General features: G+C 44.2%; 1 pseudogene across 1 annotated transcript; it reads left to right on the forward strand.

The window, feature by feature from the left end:
* The first annotated feature begins 772 nt into the window (after window positions 1-772).
* On the forward strand, window positions 773-17,060 carry LOC311146997 (proproteinase E-like; annotated as a pseudogene). Its single transcript has 11 exons — window positions 773-838; window positions 1,148-1,186; window positions 1,651-1,733; window positions 2,214-2,257; window positions 3,711-3,792; window positions 4,043-4,164; window positions 4,364-4,506; window positions 6,290-6,336; window positions 6,719-6,831; window positions 10,198-10,349; window positions 17,013-17,060. The product of its transcript is annotated as a proproteinase E-like (transcript).
* The last annotated feature ends 7,682 nt before the right edge of the window (window positions 17,061-24,742 follow it).

The raw sequence follows: 24,742 nt of genomic DNA on the forward strand, positions 1-24,742 counted from the left end.
AAAAGGAATGACAGTGACTCCTCTGTTTCACCATGCTCCCCACCGGGTCTGCGACGCAGCAGACACACCAAACGCCAGGTGTCACAAACACCAGGAATCTTCAACTTCAGTTGCTCCACCTCCACACTTAACGCTACCCCAGAAACCACTCCTTTCAATAGTGCCATGTCTCACACTTCCTTAGTGACAACACAAAATAATGAATGACACGTGTATACACTGTCACCTTCTGGCGTGGAGTGATAAGGTGCCACTCCACAATTACATTTTTTTGCAGGTTGACATTTATTGTCATGGGTCTTGACTCTTGTCCTGTAGGCAGAACTGAGCAATTTCTGCTTAAATCAGCTTGGCTATATTGTAAAATGTATGAAAACAAAAATTGGTTTAAGGTTAGGCGGAGGCATTAGGATTAGCAGTGTGGTTAGGGTTAGGTTTAAAATCAGATTGTATGACTTTGTGGCTGTGCCAGCTAGTGACCACTCTGCAGATCTGTCTCCATGACGAAAAACGCTAACCTGCCATTTTTTAGATGACAAAAAACATACTTTTAAAGTACAGTTTGTATCTAATTATTAATTAATGTATTTATTTGACCAGACAAGTTCCTCTAGAAGACCCCTCTAGAACTACTACTTGTGTATAATAGTTCCTGAATAATGAATGATGCATCACAATTGTCTTTAAATGCATAAATGCCTACATGCAATTATTATAAAATAAAATAATTACTGTGTGATGTCAATCGTTTTTCAATGCCACCTGTCACAAAATGATCAGCAGCTGGAGAGTGGGTGGTCTGATCCCAGGCAGGCCTAGTGATAAGAGGTTGTCCTGGGTATATAATGGTCTATGAGCTCATACAATATGCCCTTGGCTTGAGGTGAAGGAGAATTGAGAAATGTTTTGGTGCTAGCAGTCACTGCAGGTGAGTGTGCATTAGAATTATCTTTTAAATTGCTTATTCAAAAAGCTATAACAGAAAAATGAAAAAAAAAAAAGGGTCACTGATATGATAGAATCCTATGTGGTTTTCAGAACATGGAATTGTAGCTCATAAGATAGGGCATATGTAGAGTTTCTCATTACCTATAATGAACCTGAGCGGACGGTATTTTGTGATGCTGCAGGGTTGTGAACGGGGTAGAACGGGGCAGAAGCTCGGCCCTACAGCTGGCCATGGCAGGTAAGACTGGGAATTCCAGTATGAATAAGAATACAGCGTAATGATAAACTTTAATTGATTGTGTTGTTAATGAGTTATTACAAATTGTTTACAATAAAAAGTATTGTACTGTAAATAGACAAATGGTACTTGTTGTAACATACGTTTTTGGAGACATAGACACGTACAGTATTTTAGCATCATTTCAAATGGCCCCAGTCATGAACTAATTATACCACATATTTTGACCTACAAGTCCCTTTATATGACCTGAATTGCTGATTAGTGACCTGCCTGTTTTTCGATTTGTAACTTATCCGATGAGAGCACAGCGGGTTGTGACAGGCATAATGCATAGTTTTCATTCCTGGTTAATTAATATGTAAGGATAGACTCACACACACATGCACATGCACGCACACACACACACACACACAATTATGTTACTGTTTAGACCCATGTATGGGTTAGCCACTTATTCTTAGGTTTCTCTGGAGTCGTTCTTCCTCACCTGCGGAGGTACGCTCATTGCTGATAACTGGGTCATGACGGCTGCTCACTGCATTATGTGTCCAGCATACAACATGCCATGAAACTAGCTGTATGATTTCTATCAAATATTGTATCAGAATAGGCCTCCAATAAGTAAATAGGTCTGGGGTATGACAGAAAAAGATTGACAGCTTTATATATAGGCTATCCTGCTGCTCTATGAAACCCTGCCAAAAACTGTTCCCATAATGTTCCCTGAGAAGCTCTCTCTTACCTACTACTCAGCCATCACCAAACTAGGGCATAACAAACACTGATACTCTTTCTGCACTGCCAGCATGTGGCACTGTAAGACCAAAGGCTGCACTCGTCAGAGGAGTAAAAGAAACATTATCTTCACCTGTAGCCTAGTCGCCCCAGGCCTGTTTATGCTGTATAGAGAACTAAGGCTGTTGGGAATTGGCTTTATAGCACAAACAGATCTGGGCCGACCAGGTTACTTCACCTGTATTTCTGCATCTTTTTCACCTGTGTGCTTCCCTCTGATCTGATCCAGGTTCCACACATACAGAGTGGACTTGGCAGAGCATGACATTAACATTTAAATTTACGTCATTTAGCAGACGCTCTTATCCAGAGTGACTTACAAATTGGTGCATTCACCTTATGATAGCCAGTGGGACAACAACTTTACAATTTTTTTTGTTTTTGTTTCGTAAATTTCGTTTTTTTTAATATCTTTTCGTTTTTTTTCCCTCTTTTTTTTCTACTCCATTTTTCTTTCTTTATTAGTTTTTTAATATTATTATTTTTTATTTCATTTATTTATTAATATATATTTTTTAATGTTTTATTTTTTTAAATATTTTTGTGGGGGTGGGGTAGTGGGGGGGGGGGGGGGGGGGATAGAAGGATTACTTTTATACTATCCCAGGTATTCCTTAAAGATGTAGGGTTTCAAGTGTCTCCGGAAGGTGGTCAGTGACTCCGCTGTCCTGGCGTCGTGAGGGAGCTTGTTCCACCATTGGGGTGCCAGAGCAGCGAACAGTTTTGACTGGGCTGAGCGGGAACTGTGCTTCCGCAGAGGTAGGGGGACCAGCAGGCCAGAGGTGGAAGAACGCAATGCCCTCGTTTGGGTGTAGGGACTGATCAGAGCCTGAAGGTAAGGAGGTGCCGTTCCCCTCACAGCTCCGTAGGCAAGCACCATGGTCTTGTAGCAGATGCAAGCTTCAACTGGAAGCCAGTGGAGTGTGTGGAGGAGCGGGGTGACGTGAGAGAACTTGGGAAGGTTGAACACCAGATGGGCTGCAGCGTTCTGGATGAGTTATAGGGGTTTACTGTGTAGGTTTTTTGAGGAGGGGTGCAACTCTCGCTTTCTTGAAGATGGAAGGGACATAGCCAGCGGACAAGGATGAGTTGATGAGCGAGGTGAGGTAAGGGAGAAGGTCTTCGGAAATGGTCTGGAGAAGAGAGGAGGGGATAGGGTCATGCGGGCAGGTTGTTGGGCGGGCGGCCGTCACAAGTCGCAAGATTTCATCTAGAGAGAGAGGGGAGAAATAAGTAAAAGCATAGGGTAGGGAAGTGTGTGCAGGACCAGCGGTGTCATTTGACTTAATAAATGAGGATCGGATGTCGTCAACCTTCTTTTCAAATTGGTTGATGAAGTCTTCCACAGAGAGGGAGGAGGGAGGGGGAGGAGGAGGAGGATACAGCAGGGAGGAGAAGGTGGCAAAGAGCTTCCTAGGGTTAGAGGCAGAGGCTTGAAATTTAGAGTGGTAGTAAGTGGCTTTAGCAGCAGAAACGGAGGAAGAGAATGTAGAGAGGAGGGAGTGGAAAGATGACAGGACCACAGGGAGTCTAGTTTTCTTCCATTTCCGCTCGGCTGCCCAGAGCCCTGTTCTGTGAGCTCGCAATGAATCGTCAAGCCACGGAGCAGGAGGGGAGGACCGAGCCGGCCGGGAGGATATGGGACATTGAGAGTCAAAAGATTCAGAGAGGGAGGAGAAGAGGGTTGAGGAGGCAGAATCAGGAGATTGGAGGGAGAAGGATTTAGCAGAGGAGGGCTATGAGCAGTCCATCATGGTGGACAAGATGATCCTCCATCCTGACTGGAACGGTAACTGTGTCTCATGTAGGTAAGGCCTTCATGGTCTGCCCAGAAATATAGTACAAAACAGGTTCTAATAAAAATTGGTCTGCAAACGTTGCAAAGAGAGAGGGCCAGCGACAGGACAGAACATGATGTGTAGCCTACTGTTATCATCTACCTTTGCTGTTTAAACATGGGCTGTAACATAACAGATGGTCAAAGTCAGTTATAAGAAACTCTTGCCCTGACAGTGTTGCCCTTTTCCTTTGGTGTTTGCTTTTTCCTGTTACTTTCAGGAACGACATTGCCCTCCTGAAGCTGTGATCAGACAAGGTCCAGCTGGCCTGCCTTCCAGAGAGTGGTGCCATCCTTACCCACAACCGGCCCTGCTATGTCACCGGCTGGGGGCGCCTCTACAGTAAGACACTCAATGCAGCCCATGTCAAATACTGTTTGTTTACTTTTACTGTTGTCTCACTTTATTAGGCATTATGTAGGCATCTAATGTCACAATGTAGATACAACACATTCTGATGGAAAACATACAGGGCTACATGATTATATAGTGTTGTTTATTTTAGTTGTTCATTCTCTCTCTCGCACTCTCCCTCTCTCAGCTGGTGGTCCCGCAGCCAACCAGCTGCAGCAGGCCCTGCTTCCTGTGGTGGAGCACAGTGTCTGTAGCCGTAGTGACTGGTGGGGCAGCTCTGCAAAGACCACCATGATCTGCGCTGGTGGAGAGAGCAAGTCCGCCTGTCATGTGAGTAGTGGTCACCAAACTCGAATGGTCAAAGATGGATGCATTCTAGTTTCAAGTTTTATTAGTCGTATGTACAGGATACACATGGTATACACCGTCCAACGAAATGCTTACTTGCATGTCCCTTCTCGACAATGCAACAACAATAAGACATAATAAAATATAAGAATATGAACATAAAGTAAATGGCTCAGTAGAATAAACATTTACTAATGCACAGACTGGAATATGTTCCGGGATTCTTCCGATGGCATTGAGGAGTACACCACATCAGTCACTGGCTTCATCAATAAGTGTATCGACGACGTCGTCCCCACAGTGACTGTACGTACATACCCCAACCAGAAGCCATGGATTACAGGCAAATCCGCACTAAGCTAAAGGGTAGAGCTGCTGCTTTCAAGGAGCGGGACTATAACCCGGAAGCTTATAAGAAATACCGCTATGCCCTCCGATGAACCATCAAATAGGCAAAGCGTCAATACAGGACTAAGATCAAATTGTCCTACACCGTTTCAAGCAGACCACCATAGTCCCTGTGCCCAAGAACACTAAGGTAACCTGCCTAAATGACTACCGACCCGTAGCACTCACATCTGTAGCCATGGAGTGCTTTGAAAGGCTGGTCATGGCTCACATCAACACCATTATCCCAGAAACCCTAGACCCACTCCAATTTGCATACCGCCCCAACAGATCCGCAGATTATGCTATCTCTATTGCGCTTTACACTGCCCTTTCACACCTGGACAAAAGGAACACCTATTTGAGAATGCTATTCATTGACTACAGCTGAGCGTTCAACACCATAGTGCCCTCAAAGCTCATCACTAAGCTAAGGATCCTGGGACTAAACACCTCCTTCTGCAACTGGATCCTGGACTTCCTGACGGGCCACCGCCAGGTGGTTAGGGTAGGTAACAACACATCCGCCACGCTGATCCTCAACACGGGGGCCCCTCATGGGTGCGTGCTCAGTCTCCTCCGGTACTCCCTGTTCACCCATGACTACATGGCCAGGCACGACTCCAACACCATCATTAAGTTTGCCGATGACACAACAGTGGTAGGCCTGATCACCGACAACGATGAGACAGCCTATAGGGAGGAGATCAGAGACCTGGCCGTGTGGTGCCAGGACAACAACCTCTCCCACAACGTGATCAAGATAAAGGAGATTATTGTGGACTACAGGAAAAAGAAGAGGACCGAGTAAGCCCCCATTCTCATGTAGTGGAGCAGGTTGAGAGCCTCAAGTTCCTTGGTGTCCACATCACCAACAAACTAACATGGTCCAAGCACACCAAGACAGTCGCGAAGAGGGCACGACAAAACCTATTCCCCCTGAAGAGACTGAAAAGATTTGGCATGGGTCCTCAGATCCTCAAAAGGTTCTACAGCTGTACCATCGAGAGCATCCTGACTGGTTGAATCACTGCCTGGTATGGCAACTGCTCAGGATCTCTAGTGGCACAGCTAGCACTGCGATGCAGGTCCAATAGGCTTCTAAACAGCTTCTACCCCCAAGTCATAAGACTACTGAACATCTAATCAAACGCCTACCCAGACTATTTGCATTGCCCCCCCCAATGAATGTATATGTGTGTGTGTGGATGAGTGCATGTCTGTGTGGGTGTGTGTGTGAGGGAACGCATGTGTGTACAGTGCATGTTTGTCGTGTTTTGTGTATGCACTACCTTCAGAATATTTTTTATTATTTCCAATGTGGCTAGTTGCTTTTTTCCCCCATCTCCTCCACCCTGGTCTTCTTGTGTCTCCCCAGGGTGACTCAGGTGGGCCACCGAACTGTCAGGGCAGAGATGGTAGGTGGTACAGGTTGTAATGCAACAAAATAGGAAAAAACGCCAAGGGGGATGAATACTTTTGCAAGGCACTGTATAATGACCTAGAGTACTACATGATCAAATGCATTATAATAAAATGTGGTAATTAGTGTTCCTCTAACGTTTGCTTCTAACAGTCTATTGGACAAAATATATCATCATACTGTTATGTGAGAGAATAAAAATGTTTTTATGGTAACAATATACAATACAATATTACATTTACTTATTTAACAAAGTGATAACTTCACTGAACTCAAAATTGGTCTTAGTTCGTGTTCGATTCGTATTAGGTCCAGCAGCATTGTCAGACAAATATAGAAGCTTTAGCCTAATAACCCTCACAGTAACCTTGAAATATGCCGGAGGTCATGGGTCAACCTCAAAGGTCAGAGGTTATGGGCCAGAGGGGTTCCAGGTGAAGGAGTCCATGCCCTGGAGCTCCTCATGCAGGTAGTCCTGCTCCACACGGGCACCGAAGGCAGGTTATACTTGTAGCCCGTAGACTGATTTCCTTATATGAACTGTAACACAGTCACATTTTTGAAATTGATGCATGTTGTGATTATATTTTTGTTCAGTGTATATACAGTGGGGAGAACAAGTATTTGATACACTGCCGATTTTGCAGGTTTTCCTACTTACAAAGCATGTAGAGGTCTGTACTTTTGATCATAGGTACACTTCAACTGTGAGAGACGGAATCTAAAACAAAAATCCAGAAAATCACATTGTATGATTTTTAAGTAATTAATTTGCATTTTATTGTATGACATAAGTATTTTAATACATCAGAAAAGCAGAACTTAATATTTGGTACAGAAACCTTTGTTTGCAATTACAGAGATCATACGTTTCCTGAAGGTCTTGACCAGGTTTGCACACACTGCAGCAGGGATTTAGGCCCACTCCTCCATACAGACCTTCTCCAGATCCTTTAGGTTTCGGGGCTGTCGCTGGGCAATACGACTTTCAGCTCCCTCCAAAGATGTTCTATTGGGTTCAGGTCTGGAGACTGGCTAGGCCACTCCAGGACCTTGAGATGCTTCTTACGGAGCCACTCCTTAGTTGGCCTGGCTGTGTGTTTCGGGTCGTTGTCATGCTGGAAGACCCAGCCACGACCCATCTTCAATGCTCTTACTGAGGGAAGGAGGTTGTTGGCCAAGATCTCGCGATACATGGCCCCATCCATCCTCCCCTCAATACAGTGCAGTTGTCCTGTCCCTTTTGCAGAAAAGTATCCCCAAAGAATGATGTTTCCACCTCCATGCTTCACGGTTGGGATGGTGTTCTTGGGGTTGTACTCATCCTTCTTCTTCCTCCAAACACGGCGAGTGGAGTTTAGACCAAAAAGCTATATTTTTGTCTCATCAGAACACATGACCTTCTCCCATTCCACGTCTGGATCATCCAGATGGTCATTGGCAAACTTCAGACGGGCCTGGACATGCGCTGGCTTGAGCAGGGGAACCTTGCGTGCGCTGCAGGATTTTAATCCATGACGGCGTAGTGTGTTACTAATGGTTTTCTTTGAGACTGTGGTCCCAGCTCTCTTCAGGTCATTGACCAGGTCCTGCCGTGTAGTTCTGGGCTGATCCCTCACCTTCCTCATGATCATTGATGCCCCACGAGGTGAGATCTTGCATGGAGCCCCAGACCGAGGGTGATTGACCGTCATCTTGAACTTCTTCCATTTTCTAATAATTGCGCCAACAGTTGTTGCCTTCTCACCAAGCTGCTTGCCTATTGTCCTGTAGCCCATACCAACCTTGTGCAGGTCTACAATTTTATCCCTGATGTCCTTACACAGCTCTCTGGTCTTGGCCATTGTGGAGAGGTTGGAGTCTGTTTGATTGAGTGTGTGGACAGGTGTCTTTTATATAGGTAAGAAGCTCAAACAGGTGCAGTTAATACAGGTAATGAGTGGAGAACAGGAGGGCTTCTTAAAGAAAAACTAACAGGTCTGTGAGTGCCGGAATTCTTCCTGGTTGGTAGGTGATCAAATACTTATGTCATGCAATAAAATGCAAATTAATTACTTAAAAATCATACAATGTGATTTTCTAGATTTTTGTTTTAGATTCCGTCTCTCACAGTTGAAGTGTACTTATGATAAAAAGTACAGACCTCTACATGCTTTGTAAGTAGGAAAACCTGCAAAACAGGGCGCCAGTGGCGGATTTGCCAATCTTGGTGTTCTCTGGCAAATGCCAAACGTCCTGCACGGTGTTGGGCTGTAAGCACAACCCCCCCCTGTGGACGTCGGACCCTCATACCACCCTCATGGAGTCTGTTTCTGACAGTTTGAGTAGACACATGCAAATTTGTGGCCTGCTGGAGGTCTTTTTGCAGGGCTCTGGCAGTGCTCCTCCTGCTCCTCCTTGCACAAAGGCGGAGGTAGCAGTCCTGCTGCTGGGTTGTTGCCCTCCTACGGCCTCCTCCACATCTCCTGATGTACTGGCCTGTCTCCTGGTAGCGCCTCCATGCTCTGGACACTACGCTGACAGACACAGCAAACCTTCTTGCCACAGCTCGCATTGATGTGCCATCCTGGATGAGCTGCACTACCTGAGCCACTTGTGTGGGTTGTAGACTCCGTCTCATGCTACCACTAGAGTGAAAGCACCGCCAGCATTCAAAAGTGACCAAAACATCAGCCAGGAAGCATAGGAACTGAGAAGTGGTCTGTGGTCACCACCTGCAAAACCAGTCCTTTATTGGGGGGTGTCTTGCTAATTGCCTATAATTTCCACCTGTTGTCTACTCCATTTGCACAACAGCATGTGAAATGTATTGTCAATCAGTGTTGCTTCCTAAGTGGACAGTTTGATTTCACAGAAGTGTGATTGACTTGGAGTTACATTGTGTTGTTTAAGTGTTCCCTTTATTTTTTTGAGCAGTGTATTTTAGTTGGTCGCAGTTCTTCGGCCGGTGGTTTATCGACATTAAGCAGTGCTCGTGCAGGTGTTGTTGTATAACGCAGGGTTTTCTTCAGTGTGTTCGATACAGGGGGGTCGATGCCAAACTGTCCCACACCTGCCTCCGTCCCGTCTGGTGAATTACGTTTGATTCTGTTACTCAATTTATTCGATAAAAATGCATTTCGTTCACTTTGAACTGGACCCTTATTTCTGTTGGTCTGAAACATACTGAAAACCGCGAGGACGGGGTGGGTACCTTTCCTTGCATCCGATGAGTCTGTCTTGACAGTGGGACTACTTTTTAACAGAATAAGTTTTGCCAGAATTGCGAGTTTTCTTGAGATGAGGTCCGCTCTCGTCTTTACTGGTTGATCTTGGACAAGTGTCATTATTCATCAAACATCTGCCCAGATGGGCATTGATTTTTGACGCTGCGAAATCCTTAGAACAAACAGGACATTGTACTGTGTCTGCAACTCTACCTGCCACTTCGCTGCTCGCCATGTTTTCTTTCCCGCTAAACTTGACCTCGCCAGGTGTTCTCTTTGATATTTATTATTGTAGGTATCGCTTTTACAATTTCACTTCATATTTATTGAGTTCACATGTGTCGTCAGTTTAGGGGTGTCACATTTTTTAAAGCATGGTTATGGGATTTGTAGTTTATAGCTCTGCAGGTAGGGCTTCTGGGCTAGATGCAATGAGGAACAGGTTAAATAAATAAACTCTTATTTTTCCCATTATCCAAATGTATATCAACATCTCTTGTCAGGAGCAACATAGTCTGTTGCAACTACATGCATGTCTGACTGTGTATTTTCTCTCACTTCAGCTCAGACAAGAGGCCCAGCAGCCATGAGAGACAGGCACCAGAGGTCCCCTGCAGAGGACAGAGAATGCCCACTGTGGTTGGGTGTCTCCCCCAGCCAAGGTGGCCAAGCTGAAGGTGGTCCGCCAGCGCACTGACAGCCAGAACAACATAGCCATGCTGGTATTCTTCTACTACCTGGAGAGGGTGGAGACCATGCGTTGCTTCTGGGAGCTGAAGCACATCCAGCTGGAGGGAGATTTTCAGGAGGTAGGCATGATATTTTATGGTTGACTGGCACCATCTAGTGTCATAGTCCCTTCACTGCAGCATGCGCCAATCTCGTTCAGTGATTTTCAAACCTCTCCTCGGGGACCCCCAGCCGTTTCACAATTTTGTTGTTGCCCTGAACTAGCTAACTTTGTTTCACTTCATCAACAGCTTGATAACTAGTTGACTAATTGAATCAGGTGTGGCAGTTCTTGAATAGTTCAAATACATGGATGGGCTGGGGGTCCTCGAGGAGTCTACTGAGCTCTAGTCTACTGAGTTCCCCAAGAGGGGGCTCTAACTCGAACCACAGAACCATACATCTATGGAATTAAAGAACAGAACCAAGATGCAGTCAGTGTTTCAGCCACAGGGTCGAATCTCTCTCAACATTGAAAAAGAAGCCATTATTTTGACTCAACACCCTGCTCTGCTGCACTCTAGTTTGGACTTGATAAGAAACCATTACGCAGCATTCCAAAAAATTATAATATAGATTTTGTTTTACAGTGGATGCTTTTCTATAACAAGTGGCATAGAACGAATTTGTGCAGTAGGGTAACATGGGGTAACTAGATCCCCCTAAATGTCCAATTGCTGTCACAAAAAAGCAAAGTTTGGTACAAATTAGGTATGTGGATGATGGTCATAATAATAATAATACATGGGACTTATATAGCGCTTTTCAAAGACCCAAAGTCACTTTCCAGTTGTAGAAAAAGAAAAAGAAAAAACAGGAGTCAAAACTAAGCATCAGACTAAACAAAAACTTGAATAAAGAGAGGGGTGGGCTCAAAGAAGGGAAAGAATGTGATGTACAGTATATGTGTGTGTGTGTGTATGTGGGCTGGGGGGGGGGGGGGGGGGGGGGCTTAAGGGTAGGCCTTGTCAAACATGTTGGGCTGTAGGAGGGACTGAAAGTTGCTTAGGCAAACAAACTATGAAGGGAAATAAGTGGCTACAGTTTACACTTCTTTTGTTATTTAATTAAATGTAATTTTTTTTAAAGGGGCGTTTTTTCCAAGTCAAATCAAATCAAGTTTTATTTGTCACATGCGCCGAATACAACAGGTGTAGACCTTACCGTGAAATGCTTACTTACAAGCCCTTAACCAACAATGCAGTTCAAGAAATAGAGTTAAGAAAATATTTACTAAATAAACTCAAGTCAAAAATAAAATAAAAAGTAACACAATAAAATTAAATAACAATAACGAGGCTGTATACAGGCGGTACCGGTACCGAGTCAATGTGTGGGGGTACAGGTTAGTCGAGGTAATTTGTACATGTAGGTAGTGGTGAAGTGACTATGCATAGCTAATAAACAGCGAGTAGCAGCAGTGTAAAAACAAAAGGGGGGGGGGGGGTCAATGTAAATAGTCTGGGTTTCCATTTGATTAATTGTTCAGCAGTCTTATAGCTTGGGGGTAGAAGCTGTTAAGGAGCCTTTTGGACCTAGACTTGGCGCTCCGGTACCGCTTACCGTGCGGTAGCAGAGAGAATGGTCTATGATTTGGGTGACTGGAGTCTTTGACAATTTTTTGGGCCTTCCTCTGACACCGCCTAGTACAGTGGGCTCCAAAATTACTGGCACCCCTGACTGACAATGCACAAACAATACTTTAAAAAATATTAACAATATAATTATAGAGAAACTCAAAATACCAACATGTGAGAAATACTGTACTTTATTAATGTTTCAATGGAACCAACCAAAATCATACAATTATTTAATACAAAATTAATGTCACCAAAATCAAGGTTTCATTATTATTGGCACTCCTCGTTTAGTACTTAGTGCAACCACCTCTGGCAAGGATAACAGCATGGAGTCTTTTCCTGTAATATTTGACAAGGTTAAGGAACACATTTGGATTTTGGACCGTTCTTCTATGCAGATCCTTTCAAGATCCTTCACATTCTTTGGTTTGCCCTTATTTTAATTTGTTTAGTCATTTAGCAGACGCTCTTATCCAGAGCGACTTACAGGAGCAATTACGGTTAAGTGCCTTGTTTATCAACTGCCCTCTTCAACTCAGCCCACAGATTTTCGATTGGATTGAGGTCCGGTGACTGAGATGGCCATGGCAGAACATTGATTCTGTTATCACAGAACCATTTCTGTGTGGATCTTGAGGTATGTTTTGGGTCATTGTCTTGTTGGAAAGTCCACCTAAGGCCAAGTCCCAGCCTTCTGGCAGAGGCAACCAGATTGTCAGCCAAAATTGCCTGATACTTGGTCGAATTCATAATGCCATTACAGTCAGGTACAGGCCATTTTAGTCATTTAGCAGACGCTCTTATCCAGAGCGACTTACAGTTAGTGAGTGCATTCATACTGGGCCCCCGTGGGAATCGAACCCACAACCCTGGCGTTGCAAGCGCCATGCTCTACCAACTGAGCTACACGGTACTACATCAATCTTAACCAGTGCCCCTGGACCTTTGGAATTAAAACAGCCCCAAAACATCACTGACCCACCACCATATTTCACCGTGGGTATGAGGTGCCTCTCCTGCATCTCTGTTTCGACGCCAAACATGCTGATGCTGTTTCTGACCAAAACGTTCAATTTTGGTCACATCTGACCAGAGCACCTTCTTCCAGTCATAATTTAAATGACATTTGGCAAACTCCAAGCGCTTGCGTCTGTGTCTTGGGGTCAGAAAGGGCTTTCTTTTGGCAACCCTTCCAAAGAGCCTGTGGTTGTGGAGGTGGCGTCTGATGGTGCTTTTTGAAACCTGGTGACCCGAAGACGCCACCAAGGCCTGCAATTCTTTCACAGTGATTCTTGGGGATTTTGTTGCTTCTCTCACCATCCTCCTCCCTATCCTGGGGGGCAAAATGCATTTGCGTCCTCTACCCGTGAGGTTTTCAACTGTTCCATATCTTTTAAATTTTTAAATAATTGCCCTGACTGTGCTCAGTGGTATATTCAATCATTTGTGGATCTTCTTGTAGCCATTACCAGATTTATGAAGGTCTACGACCATCTGTCTCTTTTGAACTGCCAGTTCTTTAGTTTTCTTCATGGTGTTGGATGATATTGCATGCGTGTTACCTCATTTTTATACCCTAGTGAAACAGGAAGTGATATAATGGCTCATATAGTTCCTTAAGACTTAGATAAACTTAAATAAGTGGAATTTAATTCCTGGTTTAATTTTGGTAGATGTTATTTACAATAATCTTTAAGGGTGCCATTCATTGTGAAACCTGATTTGGAGGACATAGATTTTTAATTAAATCAATAAATGATTTTGGTGGGTTCCATTGGAACATTAATATTGTACAGTATTTCTCACATGTTGATATTTTGAGTTTATCTCTATAATTATATTGTTTATATTTTTTAAAATATTGTTTGTGCATTGCCAGTCAGAGGTGCCAGTCATTTTGGAGCCCATAGGCCCATAGGTCCTGGATGGCAGGAAGCTTGGCCCCAGTGAAGTTTTGGTCCGTACGCACTACCCTCTGTAACGCCTTACGGTCAAATGCAGAGCAGTGGCCATACCAGGCGGTGATGCAACCGGTCAGGATGCTCTCGATGGTGCAGCTGTAGAACTTTTTGAGGATCTGGGGACCCATGCCAAATCTTTTCAGTGTCCTGAGGGGGAAAAGGTGTTGTCGTGCGTTCTTCATGACTGTCTTGGTGTGTTTGGACCATGATAGTTCGTTGGTGATGTGGATCCAAGGAACTTAAAACCCGCTCCACTACAGCCCCGTAGATGTTAATGGGGGCCTGTTCGGCCCTCCTTTTCCTGTAGTGCACGATCATCTCCTTTGTCTTGATCACATTGAGGGAGAGGTTGTTGTCCTGGCACCACACTGCCAGGTCTCTGACTTTCTCCCTATAGAGAAAGTCAGTGATCAGTCCTACCACTGTTGTGTCGTCAGCAAACTTAATGATGGTGTTGGAGTCGTGCTTGGCCACACAGTCGTGGGTGAACAGGGAGTACAGGAGAGGACTAAGCACGCACCCCTGAGGGGCCCCGTTGTTGAGGATCAGCGTGGCAGATGTGTTGTTGCCTACCCTTACCACCTGGGGGCGGCCCGTCAGGAATTCTAGGATCCAGTTGCAGACGAGCATCAGAGGTGTTTAGTCCCAGGGTCCTTAGCTTAGTGATGAGCTTTGTGGGCACTATGGTGTTGAACGCTGAGCTGTAGTCAATGAACAGCATTCTCACGTAGCTAGCGGCTGGGTTTCCCTTTGTAGTCCGTAATAGTTTGCACGCCCTGCCACATCCGACGAGCATCAGAGGTGTTTAGTCCCAGGGTCCTTAGCTTAGTGATGAGCTTTATGGGCACTATGGTGTTGAACGCTGAGCTGTAGTCAATGAACAGCATTCTCACGTAGGTGTTCCTTTTGTCCAGGTGGGAAAGGGCAGTGTGGAGTGCGATTGAGATTGCTTCATCTGTGGATCTGTTGGGGCTGTATGCGAATTGGAGTGGGTCTAGGGTTTCCGGGATGATGGTGTTGATGTGAGCCATGACCAGGCTTTCAAAGCACTTCATGGCTACCGACGTGAGTGCTATGGGGCGGTAGTCATTTAGGCAGGCTACCTTTGCATTCTTGGGCACAGGGACTATGGTGGTCTGCTTGAAACATGTAGGTATTACAGACTTGGTCAGGGAGAGGTTGAAAATGTCAGTGAAGACACTTGCCAGTTGGTCAGCGCATGCTCTGAGTACACACCCTGGTAATCCGTCTGGCCCTGCGGCCTTGTGAATGTTGACCTGTTTAAAGGTCTTGCTCACATCGGCTACGGAGAGCGTGATCACACAGTCGTCTGGAACAGCTGGTGCTCTCATGCATGCTTCAGTGTTGCTTGCCTCGAAGCGAGTATAAAAGGCATTTAGCTCGTCTGGTATGCTCACGTCGCTGGGCAGCTCGCGGCTGGGTTTCCCTTTGTAGTCCGTAATAGTTTGCAAGCCCTGCCACATCCGACGAGCATCAGAGCCGGTGTAGTAGGATTCAATTTTAGTCCTGTATTGACGCTTTGCCTGTTTGATGGTTCATCTGAGGGCATAGTGGGATTTATTATAAGCGTCCAGATTAGAGTCTTGCTCCTTGAAATTGGCAGCTCTAGCCTTTAGCTCGGTGCGGCTGTTGCCTGTAATCCATGGCTTCTGGTTGGCATATGTACGTACGGTCACTGTGGGGATGACGTCGTCGATGCACTTATTGAGAAGCTGGTGACTGAGGTGGTATACCTCTCAATGCCATTGGATGAATCACGGAACATATTCCAGTCTGTGCTAGCAAAACAGTCCTGTAGCGTAGCATCCGCATCATCTGACCACTTCCATATTGAACGAGTCACTGGTACTTCCTGCTTTAGTTTTTGCTTGTAAGCAGGAATCAGGAGGATAGAATTATGGTCAGATTTGCCAAATAGAGGGTGAGGGAGAGCTTTGTACGCGTCTCTGTGTGTGGAGTAAAGGTGGTCTAGAGTTTTTTTCCTCCTCTGGTTGCACATGTGACATGCTGGTAGAAATGAGGTAAAACAGATTTAAGTTTGCCTGCATTAAAGTCCCCGGCCACTAGGAGCGCCACTTCTGGATGAGCATTTTCTTGTTTGCTTATGGCCTTATACAGCTCGTTGATTGCGGTCTTAGTGCCAGCATCGGTTTGTGGTGGTAAATAGACGGCTACGAATAATATAGATGAGAACTCTAGAGCAGGGCTGAAATTTGACAAACTGACTTGTTGGAAAGGTGGCATCCTATGACAGTTCCACGTTGAAAGTCACTGAGCTCTTCAGTAAGGTCATTCTACTGCCAAGGTTTGTCTATGGAGATTGCATGGCTGTGTGCTTGATTTTATACACCTGCAACATCAGCAACGGGTGTGGATGAAATAGCTGAATCCACTCAGAGGAAGGCCCAAAAAATTGTCAAAGACTCCAGTCACCGAAGTCCTAGACTGTTCCCCCCCCCCCTTTTTTGTTTTTACACTGCTGCTACTCGCTGTTTATTTGCTATGCATAGTCACTTTACCCCTACCTACATCTAGAAATTACCTCGACTAACCTGTAACCCCGCACATTGACTCGGTACCGGTACCCCCTGTATATAGCCTCGTTATTGTTATTTTATTGTGTTACTTTTCTATTTTATTTTTTACTTTAGTTTTGGTAAAGTGGTTTCTGTGATATTTACAGGGGGTGGTGTGTGGCTTGTTATCCCACGTTACCCTGATCTGCATTCTAAATTATAAGTAGTCAAAGACCAGTGGTATGGTTTACAAGTCTACAGTATAAAAGGATTTTAGAGCAGTACCTCTGTTTCACCATAGACAGCCAACACTTTAGTGAGTACAGTTGATGGTGGAATCTATTTAAAAAGAAGATGGAGAACAAGCTATGAAGGAAAAATACTAGAGGTTTGGTGCAGGTACAGCCAACTAGCGCAAAAATAATATTGCAATATTGTCGATACGATATATCGTCAAAAATAATATCCCGATATGTAACTGTATCGTTTTCCCCCTCATCACTATCAATCATTCCCTTGTGCTATTATCATCATCTCTACTATGACAACCAGGGATTTTGCCCTTGCAAACCAATCTCTTATGTATGCTGACATACTTAGCACCAACCTCTCAGTAGGTCTGTCTCTTAGACCCCCTTTGCTGGCACCTGTCACTCTTTTGTCAGCAGGACAAACCCGCCTGTCCTTTGAACCCCATGGAGCTGATGGGCTGAGGAGTGGGGGTTGACAGAGTTTACAAAATTTGAGCAGTGGAGCAGAGATAATTGTGTAGTAGTGTTTGGGCGTTCCTTACCCTGGACACTGGACACTCTCTCTCTCCTAATCAGTATACTGCTATCCATCTTAACCTTCCTCTCTGAAGCTTCTGAATCCTCTCTCTGAGCATCGAGAGGACCCCGTTGGACACTGAGATTATAGACAGAGTGGAGAGTGGATAAGGCCATGGATAACTTCTTCAAAGGCAGGGACATTTGGCTAGTGAGCAGTATGTTTCTGATGGCTTCGTACCTCTGGCACAGGCTCTGGGATTTCCTCTGCTACAGGAGGAAGCCCACAGAATCCATTACATCCAACGTGCAGGTAGAGAAGAAGGCTTTTTGATGTCTTGTAAATAGGAGAAGTGTGGAGACTGCTTTATGCCAATGGGTGTTGTGAAAATTCTACTTATTGCTATCTCACAAAGCTCGGAACAGCATGCAGCACCTGGGTCATGTGACCTAGGACTGTAGCTAGAAGGCATGGCTTTGAAATGTGCTTTTTTGTTGTTGAGTATTTCAGTTTGTTCATTCAGGATGGCATGCTGTTACTGTAGCTTTAAAACGGTATGAAACCCTACAGTTCTGGCACAGACGTGATGTTCCATTGGAAACAAGTTTGAAGTAGAACATAGCCCATCGATACTTGTCAGCACATTAGTAAGATATGAGAAGGCCTTAGGCATTGGACCCTTTACACTTAATATGACCATGTGCAATTCTGTGATAGTTGTAGATGCCCCAGCATAGATGCCCCAGCATTTTTCACTTTCAACACTAACTTAAATGTATACAAAATATTTAGGGGACAAGATAAGCATGTTTAAAATATATATGTACACACTGAAAATGAAACAATTCTGTGTCCATTCATTTTTCCTAGAGCGGTTAGAGCTTGAAGTAGATATGGACCCATGATGGATTGCATGTGAAGTAATGAACTATACTGAACAAAAATATGAACGCAACATGTAAAGTGTTGGTCCCATGTTTCATGAGCTGAAATAAAAGATCCCAGAAATTGTCCATACTCACAAAATGCTTTATTTCTCTCAAACAAATTTTGAGCACAAATTTGTTTACATCCCTGTTAGTGAGCATTTCTCCTTTGCCAAGATAATCCATCCACCTGACAGGTGTGGCATATCAAGAAGCTGATTAAACAGCATGATCATTACACAGGTGCACCTTGTGCTGGGAACAATATAAGGCCACTCTAATATGTGCAGTTTTGTCACAAAACACAATGTCATAGATGTCACAAGTTTTGAGGGAGCGTGCAATTGGCATGCTGACTGCAGGAATGTCCACCAGAGCTGTTGCCAGATAATTGAATGTTAGTTTCTCTACCATAAGCCGCCTCCAACTTTGTTTTAGAGAATTTGGCAGTACATCCAACCGGCCGCACAACCGCAGACCACGTGTAACCACGCCAGCCCAGGACCTCCACATCCGGCTTCTTCACCTGTGGGATTGTCTGAGGGGGTGCTGAGGCGCATTTCTGTCTGTAATAAAGCCCCTTTGTGGGGATAAAGTCATTCTGATTGGCTGGGCCTGGCTCCCCAGTGGGTCATGTATACAGATCATGTACAATGCATTCGGAAATTATTCAGACCCCTTCACGTTTTCCACATATTGTTATGTTACAGCCTTATTCTAAAATTGATTACAAAAAATATGTACACATCAATCTACACACAATGCCCCATAATGACAAAGCAAAAACCGTTTTTTAGAATTTTCATCAGACCAGAGAATCTTGTTTCTCATGGTCTGAGAGTCCTTCAGGTGCCTTTTGGCAAACTCCAAGCGGGCTATCATGTGCCTTTTACTGAGGAGTGGCTTCCGTCTGGCCACTCTACCATAATGGCCTGATTGGTGGAGTGTTGCAGGGATGCTTGTCCTTCTGGAAGGTTATCCCATCTCCACAGAGGAACTCTGGAGCTCTGTCAGAGTGATAATCGGGTTCTTGGTCACCTTCCCGACCAAGGCCCTTCTCCCCCAATTGCTCAGTTTGGCCCGGGCAGCCAGCTCTAGGAAGAGTCTTAGTGGTTCTAAACTTCTTCCATTTAAGAAAACTTTGGAAAAAGCGAATGGGTCTGAATACTTTCCGAATGCAATGTATACTGAACAAAAATATAAACGCAACATGCCAGGCTGTGCCCTTGCCCAGTCGTGAAATCCATAGATTAGGGCCTATTGAATTTATTTCAATTGACTGATTTCCTGATATGAACTGTAACTCAGTAAAATCATTGAAGTCTATATTTTTGTTTAGTATACATGATATGTGGTATCCCCGCTATGTAACAGTGCAACTGAACTAAATATGGAGGATAGCCCCTCAACTGGCCTCATTTGTATACTGTAGTTGGCGAGTATAGGGTGTGATGTCTTTGACGTAATGGATATAAACATTAAGGTAAATGGGTGATTTGGAAGAGCAAAAGACAGAAGCCTACAGTTATCTCTCTATCTCTCCCTCTTTCTTTCTGTCTCTCTCTCTGAGAGGCATCTAGAGCAGTACAAATCAGTGAGTAACAGTACAGTTTAATAGCGTCTGTTAACACCTGGCATCATGTTTTGATATCACAGAGATTTACTATGGGGTGGCTAGACAAGCTAACTGAGGCTATCATGTTTTGAACTAGTAGCGTCATTATTAACATCAAATGAAATTGCAGGACACTGTGTGACAGTACAGAGATGCCTGCTGAAATTGTTCTCTCATACCCACCAGGTACCCATGTTTGTACAGCCAGCCCTTCTGTTGATTGATGAAATGAGACACCTCCATTTTGGAACTGGACTGGGACAGTAGTGTCAAAGTTGTCACAATGGTAAACACAAGGTCACAAATCAGCGGTGGGTTTTGACAACTCGGGTGAAGGGCTAGGTAGGGGGGGACTTGGAGACATTAGCAGTTCATTACTCATTAGCTCTTTATGAATTTCCTCAATGTGTTTCCTAAAAAAATAAGTGATTTCACTTCTTCTCCCTTTAGAGTGTGTTTGTTAGAGGAAGAAAAGGTATGTTGGTCATCACGTGGCCGGGCAGTAAGAGTAGCGCCTGTCAAATGGGCTTTGCATGCAGTGGCGTGTCCAGAATATTTTGAATGGGGTGGCCAAGGTGGGACACAGACCCAGTTTAGGGTGTCCATAACATTTTGAACCTTCAATATAATTATGATAGTTTAATGCATTAAATGCTTCAGCTTAGGTTTGGTACGTTTCCCTGTTCAAATAAATCATAAATCAATTCCAAAAGTCTTGTTACAGTGTTTGCATTCAAGGTCAGGATTTTACTGTATATACAGTAAGGGTATTAGCATACAGCAGTAAATTCCCTTGAAAATGCCATCCAAATTATACCGTGACATTCGGGGGGGTCAAAATTGTTTTAACAGGACCTCCTATGTGTGCATGCACTTGACATACTATTTTTGGCCAGACAGCATTAGATACATTGGCTACACATACTAAGACAGAGAGGTGCTGTTTCGCTCGCTCGGGTACTTTCTCCTGTGATATTGATGAGTCTTGCTGTTGGTGCGCGTCTTGGTCAAAATTATCTATATATTCAGAGATTACCTATCAGATCTCAGAATTTCTGGGGAGAGGGCACTGGGTTGGCCAATCAGATTTCAGGGGGGGTCGTTGCCACCCTGGGCCGCCCCTTGGACACGCCACTGGTTGCGTGGGTAGCCTATGAAACCTTGGAGATCACCCAATTTGGGTCAGTGGGGGAGAAAGGACGCTGCGCTCCGAGGTAACTATGGATAGAGCATGTGGCTTATTATAGCATCAGGTGTTGTGATACAGAGCAGATATAGGGGAGTGCACTGTCCATCAGTAGTTAAGGACTTTTATGGCAGCAGGGAATGGGTTCCCTCTTTAATCACCCTATCATAATCCCGATACTCTGCTGCCAGACAGTTGCCATCCAGCCACCAAGAATAACTCCCCAGGGAATGTCATTGTATTTACAGTGCATTCGGAAAATATTCAGACCCCTTACCTCTTTACACATTTAGTTAAGTTACAGCCTTATTCTAAAATGGATTAAATACATAAAAAGTCCTCATCAATCTACACTCAATACCCCATAATGACAAAGCGAAAACAGGTTTTTAGAAATGTTTGAAAATATATTAAAAAACCGAAATACCTTATTTACATACATATTCAGACCCTTTGCTATGAGACTCGAAATTGAGCTCAGGTGCATCCTGTTTCCATTGATCATCCTGGATATGTTTCTATAACTTGATTGTAGTCCATCTGTGGTAAATTCAATTGATTGGACATGATTTGGAAAGGCACACACCTGTCTATATAAGGTCCCACAGTTGACAGTGCATGTCAGAGCAAAAACCAAGCCAAGAACACAGTGGCCTCCATCATTCTTAAATGGAAGAAGTTTGAAACACCAAGACTCTTCCTAGAGCTGGCCACCTGGCCAAACTGAGCAATCGGGGGAGAAGGACCTTGGTCAGGGAGTTGACCAATAACCTAATGGTCACTCTGACAGAGCTCCAGAGTTCCTCTCTGGAGATGGGAGAGCCTTCCAGAAGGACAACCATCTCTACAGTACTCCACCAATCAGGCCTTTATGGTAGAGTGGCCAGACGGAAGCCACTCCTCAGTAAGAGGCACATGACAGCCCGCTTGGAGTTTGCCAAAAGGCACCTAAAGGACTCTCAGACCATGAGAAACAAGATTGTCTGGTCTGGTGAAACCAAGATTGAACTCTTTGGCCTGAATGCAGAGCGTCACGTCTGGAGGAAACCTGGCCCCATCCCTACGGTGAAGCATGGTAGTGGCAGCATCATGCTGTGGGGATGTTTCTCAGCAGCAGGGACTCTGAGACTAGTTAGGATCGAGGGAAAGATCAACGGAGCAAAGTACAGAGAGATCCTTGATGAAAACCTGCTCCAGAGCGCTCAGGACCTCAGATTGGGGCAAAGGTTCACCTTCCAATGGTACAATGACCCTAAGCACACAGCCAAGACAACGCAGGAGTGGCTTCGGGACAAGTCTCTGAAAGTTCTTGAGTGGCCCAGTCAGGGACCGGACTTGAACCCGATCAAACAGCTCTGGAGAGACCTGAAAATAGCTGTGCAGCGACACTCCCCATCCAACCTGACAGAGCTTGAGAGGATCTGCAGAGAACAATGGGAGAAACTCCCCAAATACAGGTGTGCCAAGCTTGTAGCGACATACCCAAGAAGACTCATGGCTGTAATCGCTGCCAAAGGTGCTTCAACAAAGTACTGAGTAAAGGGTTTGAATACTTATGTTAATGTGATATTTCAGTTTTTTATTTTTAATACATTTGCAAAATTTATAGAAAACTGTTTTTGCTTTGTCATTATGGGGTTTTGTGTGTAGATTGGTGAGGGGGGGAAAACAATTTAATCCATTTTAGAATAAGGCTGTAACGTAACAAAATGTGGACAAAGTGAAGGGGTCTGAATCCTTTCCGAATGCACTATAGTTCCACAGTAGACGTCCTTGTCTCCTCTTCACGTACAGTACAGTTTTCATTGTCCTGAAATGGCCAGGATAGACATTCCAATCTTTTATTGAAATCACCCCAAGTCAATATGCATTTTCCCTAATGTTATCCTGATCACATCTCTGATACCACTGGTAACTGTCACACCTCGACTGGCTGGGTGTATTATCTCCTGGAACATTTTGTGCTTCAGCTAAATGTCACATTTGATTCAATTACTGAGCTCAACACATGGGATTGGGCTGCCTGTATGTGTGGTAGTGTTGAAGAGTAATGTGAGACGAAGATCCCAGCAGTGAATGATTTTGAAGCTGCCTCACTGTAAATATTGAGTATGTTGGCTAATACAAAATGCATGGCTTCCAAAGTCTGAGGCAAGCATTACTATGTGGAAAAGGCCCCCATTTTCACAAGTTGGATAGTTTTCATTGCAAGGATGGGGATATCTTGATAAAACAGAGGTATGGGATCTGTACAGCACTATACACTGTAGATAGGCATTTGGCACACTGTGAGCAGTGCACTGAACAAATAGCTCAGTGGTTTGGGAACCCTAGCCTGACAGATGGGGGGCTCCCTTCATGTTATGACATTGCAGCATCTGTCTTATGTAACTGTTTATTATATATCCCATTGTGTGTACTGTTGTGCACCTGCTGTTTTTGGACAGTGTGTCTGTGTGTTTCTGTAACAACACTAGATTAGTCCGCCTCCCTCAAAGCATTTTTTTATGCAATGAAGAAAAAACCCTGAGAATGATGGGCTACCCCTTGATAGCAGTGCTCTAATCAAGTATCCTAAACAATTTGGATACGCTTTTCACAGACAGCGCTCAGTAATCGTACACAGGTGAAGCTTATTAGGTTCAAAGAACTGCTGATTAGTCATTCTTAATCTAGGCTTTGGTTAAGAAGTTGATCAATGATGAGTTCCATCAGTAAAGCTCCAAAGACAAGATGGAGGTCTATCACCTTCTCCTGTTTCCCTCCCTCTCTGTCGTGGTATCTGGGAAGATCTGCAGCACTAATAAATGTGGAAGTCAGAACATCCAGTCGACTTGCTAGTTACACATGATTGCACCACAGTATATGTACAGTATGTAGCAGTATGGAGTCCTCCATGGAATATGCCCTTACATTTCAGACTAATTGGAAATGAGGTAAGTGTTATAATACACAGTAAGGAACTTGCATATATTATACTGAACAAAAATATAAACCCAACAAGCAACAATTTCAACAATTTTACTCAGTTGCAGTTCATATAAGGAAAACAGTCAATTTAAATAAATGCATTAGGCCCTAATCTATGGATTTCACATGACTTGGCAGGGGCGCAGCCATGGATGGGCCTGTGAGGGCATAGGCCCACCACACTGGGGAGCCAGGCCCAGCCAATCAGAATGTGTTTTTCCCCACAAAATGACTTTTTTAAAGACAGAAATACTCCACAGTTTCATCAGCTGTTCGGGTGGCTGGTCTCACGACAATCCTGCAGGTGAAGAAGCCGGATGTGGAGGTCCTGGGCTGGTGTGGTTACACGTGGAGATATTAACATTACATTATCTGGCAACAGCTCTGGTGGACATTCCTGCAGTAGGTGTAGATTGCCCTTTTTGATACATCAGCTGATCATACAAACAATTAAACAAACTTACAAAAAATACAACTTTGATCTAGCAATATCTTGACATGCCCCAACTTCTTGTCCATCGCTTATGAGGACTGTCCTGAAGTAATGGGCCTCCCTTGAGCTTGACTAAGAGCGCCACCTGCTGTCAAGTGTTGAGAAATACAGAATGTGATCAAGCTCAGTGAACTAATGTATTGAATGTTCCTCCCTTATAAAATCACAAATGAAAAGCAAGATAGCAAGATAAATCAATAAATTAAAGTTAATCTTCATTTTAGCCTGCTACTTTTCTGGAATGTACTTGTAATTACATGATGAAATGGTAACTACATGATAATTACCTAATGAATAACACAAACTCTTATTACCTAATCAAAACACATTTTCATTACCAATATGCAAAAACATACTAGTGCATACATGTTTATTTTAACAGTAAATTCAGTTAAATGTAGTACTCATCCCACAATGTTTACAAAGTTCAGTAAACC

The sequence above is a fragment of the Coregonus lavaretus genome, assembly GCF_964263955.1.
Source record: "Coregonus lavaretus genome assembly, chromosome: 19".
In the NCBI taxonomy this organism is placed as follows: domain Eukaryota; kingdom Metazoa; phylum Chordata; class Actinopteri; order Salmoniformes; family Salmonidae; genus Coregonus; species Coregonus lavaretus.